Source organism: Lolium rigidum, chromosome 3 (assembly GCF_022539505.1).
Source record: "Lolium rigidum isolate FL_2022 chromosome 3, APGP_CSIRO_Lrig_0.1, whole genome shotgun sequence".
Taxonomy (NCBI): Eukaryota; Viridiplantae; Streptophyta; class Magnoliopsida; order Poales; family Poaceae; genus Lolium; species Lolium rigidum.
Window position 1 is genome coordinate 124,657,402 of NC_061510.1, and position 8,938 is coordinate 124,666,339.

The window sequence follows — 8,938 nt, forward strand, 5'->3', positions numbered from 1 at the left end:
TTGCTGGCATTTCAGGAAAAGTGCCGGCAAAAATATTTACCGGCACATTAAAAAGTGCCGGCATATGGAATTGCTGGCACTTTTCAAATATGCCTGTAAATATTTTTGCAGGCATTTTTCAGCAGTGCCACAAATTACTATTGGAGGCACAGTTGAATAATGCCAACGATTTAATTTGCAGGCATGTTCAAAAGTGCCAGTAATATGAATCAAGGCATTCGTCACACTGCCAGCAAATTAAATTCAAGGCACATTCATAGTGACTCCAAATGAAAATTGAGGCACCAGATTCTCCAACAAAATATAACAATCAGGACAATATAATATTATTCAACAAACATGATCCAACATGATCCATCAATACACTGTAATGTTTAACCTTAACATGTTCTGCAACCAACGTTGCAAAACACAATGTCATGCATCTAAGTTACATTGATCTTCGACAAATATTGACTATCCTCTACTTGTCTATCTTGTACCCGCCTATCTGATTTGGTGTTCCTCTTCCTCTTCTCACTGTCAGCATTTGCTTCCTTGATTTTTTTCTTCCTCTTCATACTTGCTCAGATGATCAACTGAAGTATTACTGTGTATTAAGAACATATGATCTCTAAGTTATCTATTATCTACTAATAACTACTGGATGCCAAACAGTCCATACCTAAAACTAAAACAACAGAGCTCAACAATTCATGTGACAACAATCTACAGAAAGAAGAGATACACAGGTAAGTGGATACTGCATAGAAGTTCGGAAAGTACATAATGAGTCTGCTGAAAACCATGTATTCATAAAAGAGTGCCTGAAAGTTGCCAGTCATATCTGGAAGTGAACTTATAGGAACTGGGCCCCACAAACTTAAACAAAATTTCTCCCAATCAAAGTTGCTAAAGAATTCTAAGAAACCGTATAATACCTGCAAATGCAGAAGTAACAACTGAGCACTGTTTCATATCAGGTTATTAAAATGCAAGAGAGGAAAGTTACCTCAAGTGGTCCAGTAAAACAGTTGTTGAACACGTGAAAAATGTACAGAACCAGGGTCTCCAATGCGTAAGTAGATATAAGACCATGGTGAGCTCCAAGAATACAACTCTCATAAAAACACCATGCCTTTACCAATATGATACTCCGCTTGAATAAATGGTTTTGATTGATCAAGTTGTCAACCTAACAAAATGCAGAGTCATTACAAGCAAGTGTAGGCAGAAAAGTTAAGTAGCTTTGATCCTGGAACCTATGCGTGATATGCATAGCCATAAAGTCAACACTGCACATCTGATAGACTGATATACAGAAAGAACAGATTCCAGCAGGTCATTTGCATATAGTATACACATTCAGTTGATTTGTACAAGAGAACACACCTGTTCAAGGAAACAAAGTGTACACAATCCACCAACTTGATCATATGAGATATCAACAACAATGTTGTCCACGAGGCACTTGATAAGCTTTACCTGTGCATGATTCACGAAATACATGAGAACGGTACAATATGGATGAAGAACACAAGATAGCATAATCTATGTAACAAGGCACAACTTATAAAGCAAAGTAATATAAATAGAAGAATGTGTTCCCTATCTGAGAACTAGAAGGAAATTAGAGGTATTTTTCCATTAGCAAGCCACCTGAATGTTTGCACTGGGGCTTAATAGGTTAGCACATCTTACTGTAGTGAGCAGCCTAACTCTGCATCACATATCTCACAAAGGGACTGTAAGGGTGCCAGAGTATTCTAACGCAAACAGAATATCCAGACATATGTGAATCCCCAGAATTTCAGGTAAAGGAAAGGGAGAGCATATGAATAAACTGAACTGCCACTTTAGATGAGTTGGGTTTTTTCAGTTTTACTACGACCCATGTGGCACAAATCAAAATACAGCAATGGAGTCCCAACAGTAATTTCAACACACATGTGAGGAGGCAAACTTGTTAATTCGACACTGCTAGTAGTTACCAAAAAGAGAGCCATGTACTTACAGAAAGAATCAACTACAAAATAATATCATATTTGACTTGCCAGAGAGAGAGAGAGAGAGAGAGAGAGAGAGAGAGAGAGAGAGAGAGACTACCTCCGCCTGAATATACTGAACTTCTTTCACACAGAACTCAGCATTTTCATTTTTCTCTTCATGCTCCAAAGCATCCCGAACAAGATTTGCCCAGGTATCCTTCAATTCATCACTATTACTGAAAGCAGTGTCAACACAATCAGTTTAAGCAAGGAAGCACAAGTTACCTAAAACATCCGGTGAGATCACTAATCAACAAGTGTGACTGTACCGGCCACAGGGTCAAACTCCTTGTACAATATATAATGCATCCTTATGCTAGAGTGAATATTACCTGCTTACGATTATGTTAAGCATAATGTACTTCGTAATAAAATAATAAAGTTCTCAAAAAGAACAATTTCGTGGTTACAAAAAATATCCCTCAGTTTAAGTTACTCCAGTCGAGGAGCTCATAAAATGCAAACTATCTACAATCCCAGAGCATTTCTACACGAATGCTTGGAGTTCTTCCTATACATGACATAAATATGAAACCAAGGAACAGGGAAGCCAGACAACAAGACTAGTAAAATACATGTAATTGCCAGCATGATTACATGGATAATTTGCAGATATTGCCCCTAATCATCATAAGGTTTACTAACTCAACTGAAATGACACTACAGAACACTGATATACCCATAATGGCACTACAAGAAGTGAGGAAGTCAGCAATACCTTTTGATTCGCTTCAGCATCTCGGGGGTGACCTCGGCGTCAGTGTCCCCAGGCTGGATCCTCTTCCTGAGGACCTCGTTCCCCCAGTGGAGTCTCTCCACCGTCATGACCCCACACCAGATGATCCCCTTGGCGAGGCCCTCGGCGCCCGAGGCGATGGCCCTGGCGACCGCGCTGCCGTACTCCTCGACGTTGGGCGCGACGGCGGTCCAGTACGCGGCGGCCTCGACCTCGCCGCGCACCCCGCCGGCGAGCCCCTCGCTGCCGGCCACGGAGTGGGCGGAGAAGCTGGTGCAGGCCGCGAGCACGCCGTCGAGGCGCGGGTCGGGGCGTGGGAGCGTGAGGCCGTAGTGGAGCGGGCCGGGCGCCGGGTCGTCGGGCGGCGGCCACGTCGCGGGTCAGAGGGAATTGGACTGGGCCGAGCTGCGCGATGGCGGCGAGGGAGGTGGAGCCGGCCCGGATGCGGAGGAGAGTGAGGTCCCCCGCGGCGAGCGGGTGGCTGCGGTGCCAGTCGATGAGGTGGAGCTGGGCGGCGGGGATGAGGAGGAAGATGTCCTCAGATGGCGGGGGAGTGGTGGGGGAGTTGGGCGTGCCCGGGGAGGGGGGATCTCGACGGGCGCGAGGTCCGCCATGGCAAGCGTCGGGTAGAGCGGCGGGGCTGAGGGGGCTGGGTAGCTGGGGCTGGGGTTGCAGGACGCCATGGGGAGAGATTTATGGCCGGTAGGGGAGAGCCGTGCGGAGGATGACGGCGGCGGCGAGGTCGGCCGCGGCCGCGTGCGTGGCGACGGAGCGATTAAGGAAGGGGGGAGAACTCGCTTGGGCAAAATCCATGGCGGGCGGCGAGATCGGGCTCGAATCGGCGGCGCTGGTGGCTAACCGATCAGGAAAGGGAGAGGGATGGGGAGAGGCGGCTCGTTCCGCGGAGGAAGGGCAGGGCAAGTAATTTTTGCATTTAGACCCTTCAAAAAATAACTGCGAGGGTGGGGGGAAATGCCGGCACTTTTTTCCAAATGCCAGTAATAACTATAATAAGGAACATTGCAGTCACTTCTGAAAAAACTGCCGTGAAAAATACCAGCACTTTGGTAAAATGCCTGTAATAAGAAACATTGCAGGCACTTTTCTAAAACTGCCACGAAAAAATATACCGGCACTTTAGTAAAATGCCAATAATAATCTAAAGCAATGGCACTATCTAAAAAATGCCAATAATTAGATGGTAATTTGAGGCACTGATCAAAAAGTGCCGCTAAACAGTAGCTTTAGTGGCATATCTACAATGTGCCGGCAAGAAAAGTGCCGGCAATACCGGCCTGTGAGGTAGTGAGCACTGCATGGATATGGCGGCAGCCCATCCCTTCAACTATGCTGTCCCGACGCCTTTCCAAAGCACAAACATAGTATAGTGTTGCAGGTAATCATGTATACGATTAGAGATGAATTCTTTGTGTGTTGGCTAGATCAAATAAAAAGATAATGAAAATTAAGTATTGAAACTGATATTACATGAAAAAAACATATTTAAATTGTTAATGAATAAATTTTATGTAGTTTTTATCCATTACTAGCAAAAGTGCCCGTGCGTTGCACCGGGATAAGCTAAAACTTAATCGCTCCAATGAAACAAACACTTCTCATCCGTCCGTACCACCATGGAGGAAGTTGCTCATATTTTCTCCTATTCATGACGAATATACGACGACCTAAATTTTGCCTATAGTGGACCCAGCCAGACCTTGAAGAATTTTACTACTGGAAATACTTCTTTTACGAGACAACTCTAGTTGAGAAAATTTGACACAAGCTTGTTCTGACCGACGGGTGCTCGGCGGGTTGTGCCTACCATCACTTCTCCACCTGCAGGTCGCGCTGCTCTTGAAGGTGTTCTTGTCCGGGTACGGAGGCACTCTGCCCGAAGGAACATCTAGTCATCCAGACTGCATTTTCATTTATGTCTAGCTATGCTAATTTGTGCATCTAATTAGGATATTTATCTCGTTTGAAAAGAAAATAGCAGTGGGCACCGGTATTATTTATTTTCGGAAATTCTGGAAATAGCAGTCATAAAACCGCTCAAGGTATGACGAACAAATTAATAATATTTTTCAGAATTAACAAAAAACTTTAAATTTAAGCAGATTATATATAAATGTTGTATATTTCGTCCGGTATAAAGTTTTCTCTATGGAAACCGAATAATTGTTCTTTTGGCGAGATTTCGCATAAATTTTGGTCGAGAAATAAAAACATGCTAATTTGTGCATCTAATTAGGATATTTATCTCGTTTGAAAAGAAAATAGCAGTGGGCACCGGTATTATTTATTTTCGGAAATTCTGGAAATAGCAGTCATAAAACCGCTCAAGGTATGACGAACAAATTTATAATATTTTTCAGAATTAACAAAAAACTTTAAATTTAAATAGATTATATATAAATGTTGTATATTTCGTCCGGTGTAAAGTTTTCTCTATGGAAACCGAATAATTGTTCTTTTGGCGAGATTTCGCATAAATTTTGGTCGAGAAATAAAAACATTAATCTTGCTTGGATCCCATCGCTTTGTGTTGTAGTGGAACAGTGGGAGAAGAGGAGAATTGGTAATCACCGGACTCAGTAATCCACTACAGTATACAGTTCACTTCTCGATCCCGTGACGTTGATCTGGATTTGATTGCTCTCAGCTTCCGTCGTGGCCACCACCCATACAGAGCAATTCCCGATTCGGCAGGCAGGCAAACTGATCAATTCTTTCCTTTCATTCATGCACGCAGGCGCCCAACAGACACACGGTCTGTTCAATCCTTGAACATCATGATGCACCCAACTTTTTCACGGAGTCAACCACTCACGGCCAGACTGCAGGCCGTTCCCTTTTGTGTATTGGAGGTCGGTTTCCCTTCTCTCGTTTCTTCCGGTCATCTCTCTATTAAATCCTTCCTCGGAGTGTAAGGGCATCTCCAGCGGCGCGACGCAAACGGACGCTGAGCGACCGTTTTCGTCCGCCGTGACCGGAAATGCGTTTGGGGCCTGTTCCAGCGGGGCGACGCAAAGTGACCGGGCCGTCCGCGGAGACGCAAACCTGGCCCAAATATGCGCCAGGTTTGCGTCTCTGCGGACGCTCGGCGGTCGCACGGAGCGTCCGCTCGCGTCCCCACGGGCCCTCATGGCAGCGACCTAGGTTCGATCGGCCTCGAATTCACAACCGCCGGCGACCAACCGCCGCAATGGAGCGCCGAACCGCCGCGGAAGAGCAACCGCCGGCCTCTTCGTTTTACGCGCCGCCGTTAATCCGCGCATATTATAACCCCCGCGTCTACGGTAATTCAAGTTCAACCGCCTCCTTCTTCATCCTCTTTTCTTCGTCTCCAACACCGGCACGTCATGAGCGACTACACGCTGCCGTTCGACTCGAAGAGCGAGGGCAAGTCGCCCGGATTCCTGCATTGGTGGGAATGGCCGGCGACGCCAAGCGATTCGGGCTCCACGCCCAGCTACCCTACCTCCACACCGAGTGAGGACGACACTACAAGAAAAGTTCTGATAGACAACGTCTCAAAATCGTCCGCTAAGGGGTATTTTTCGTCGCCTATGGGCCTAACCCGACGATATGGGTTCTGTTGTGGAAACTGCGTCAGGCAAAGTCCTACGACGATTTTTTCGGTCCGTCGCGCTTGGGCGCCCTTCCGCCACGGAAAATCGGACCGTTGCCCAAGTGTTTCCGGGAGCCCGTTGACCGCCGACGTCATGCAAACCGACACGTGGCGCACGCCGTTAACCGGCGCGTAACGGCGTTAACCGGCCGAAACCCCGTGGTAGATGGTAGGCCCACACGAGGCTCGCCACGTCTTAAGCGGGCCGGCCCATTAAGTTTAAGGGGCCGGGCCGGCCGACTTAGTTTGACCGGTCAACTATATAGCCGGGCTGGTCCATTAGTTACGTGGCCGGGCCTAACCTCTAAGGTTGACCGGTCAAAACTTTAATGGGCCGGCCCACTAAGCATGTGGGCCGGGCCGAATGTACTCGTTTGACCTGGTCCAACGGAGAAAGGGCCGGCCCACAAGACATGTGGGACCCACTTTCCTGGTATCGGGCCGGCCCATTTACAAAGTGGGGTCCACATTAAAGCAACTGGGCCGGCCCAAGAAGTTAGTGGGCCCGCCCAAGAAGTTAGTGGGCCGGCCCAATTAGCATGTGGGTCCCACTTTCCTGCTATCGGGCCGGCCCATTTAGTACGTGGGGTCCACATTAGATCAAATGGGCCGGCCCAACAAGCCGATGGGCCGGGCCAAAAGCACCGTGGGTCCCACTTTCCAGTTAAAGGGTCGACCCATTTAGTATGTGGGGTCCACCATATAGCAAGTGGGCCGGCCCAACAAGATAGTGGGCCGGGCCAAAAACACGGGTGGGTCCCACTTTCCAGCTAAAGGGCTGGCCCATTTAGTATGTGGGGTCCACCATATAGCAAGTGGGCCGGCCCAACAAGATGGTGGGCCGGGCCAAAACACAAGTGGGTCCCACTTTCCTCGCTAAAGGGCCGGCCCATTTAGTATGTGGGGTCCACCATATAGCAAGTGGGCCGGCCCAACAAGATGGTGGGCCGGCCAAAAACACGAGTAGGTCCCACTTTCGTCTTAAAGGGCCGGCCCATTTAGTACGTGGGGTCCACCATATAGCAAGTGGGCCGGCCCAACACGCTAGTGGGCCGGGCCAAAACACCGGTGGGTCCCACTTTCATCTTAAAAGGCCGGCCCGTTTAGTACGTGGGGTCCACCATATAGCAAGTGGGCCGGCCCAACAAGAGAGTGGGCCGGGCCAAAAACACAGGTGGGTCCCACTTTCCTGTTAAAGGGCCGGCCCATTTAGTATGTGGGGTCCACCATATAGCAAATGGGCCGGCCCAACTAGTTAGTGGGCCGGCCCAGTAGTGGGTGGGGTCCACCTTACAGCAAGTGGGCCGGCCCAATAAATTGTGGGGTCCACAGTAAATCAAGTGGGCTGGCCCAATAAGTAAGTGGGCCAGCCCGTTTAGTTGTCGTTTATATGCCGGCGTAATAGGCGCTTTAGGATTTTGCGAGCCGGCACATATGTGATTTCGCTTAATTGGGCCGTTTAAGGGATGGGAATTCGTGATTTAGATATCGAGAATATTTACGCAAGCATTGATTTACGTCGGATAGCCTCACTTACCACAAGCACCAAAGAAAAAATGCGCGAAAGAACTATAAAAACTAACTAAATATTACATCACTGCAAGGCTTTGAAAAAATATTACGTAACCCGAGAGAAATTGAATGGTAATTAAACCTAGCAATACAATGAAGCGATCCAGGCAATCTTTTAAGTTGTCCATGCAAGCACCTATATCTGAAACAAAGACATTACAAGTTAAGACAAGCAACAATGGAAACGCAAAGACACTGCAATATTGTTTGCCAAAGAATTTGGAACTCATCATTTCGTCGTTATAACAAGATCATTGTAATGCGAACAATAAGCAAACAAAGAGTGCATGCCGCATACCAACAGCCAATATAACAGAGCATGTTAGAATGAAACAGCAGGCTTACTACTGTCGAGTCCCATGCAAACCAACATGTTCAGGGAGTACAAAATTGGCATGAACAACATAGTAGCAGAGCTATAAATTTTGTAACAACGACCGAGCAAGATGAAGTTATGATGGTTACATCTACAGAGCAGTGGAATGTAAACCAAAAATAGAAGTTACGATGGCAAAAGCTAAAGAGGAGGGAATGTGAACCAACATGTGCCAAGTGCAATTACTTCATTTTGGCCGTGAACTAAATAATACTCCCGAACTTATAGTGAAGGGGATGCAAATCAAGATGTTTCGGGATATAAACTTGTAATGAGCAACACATAGAGGATAGTTAATGCTGGAGCTTAGGATGGACCAGATACAAAATATAGTGGGATCACCCGTGAACTTGTATAAGAGGGAATGCAAACCAATATGTTCAGCTTTCCATATGTGAGCGTCATGCCAAGTCAGAGAAACAAGTCAATAATGCAGCTTTTGAAGAACAAGATGGCACGCAAAATTATTATCTAGTAGTATGACAAGTTTATTTGTACTATAGGCTAGATAGCAGAGTGATAGCATGCCAAACTAAGTCCTTACTTTGTTATCTTACAATGAACTAGATACAAAACAATGGCATCACCTGTAG

General features: G+C 46.7%; 1 long non-coding RNA gene and 1 pseudogene across 1 annotated transcript; both read right to left on the bottom strand.

The window, feature by feature from the left end:
• Positions 1–990: 990 nt before the first annotated feature.
• LOC124698172 lies at positions 991–2,215 on the bottom strand. Its single transcript, XR_007000894.1, has 3 exons — positions 2,086–2,215; positions 1,372–1,464; positions 991–1,174 (listed from the first exon to the last, which is right to left on the bottom strand). It is a non-coding gene; the product is annotated as an uncharacterized LOC124698172 (long non-coding RNA).
• Positions 2,216–2,735: 520 nt separating this feature from the next.
• LOC124695476 lies at positions 2,736–3,446 on the bottom strand (annotated as a pseudogene).
• Between the last annotated feature and the right edge of the window lie 5,492 nt (positions 3,447–8,938).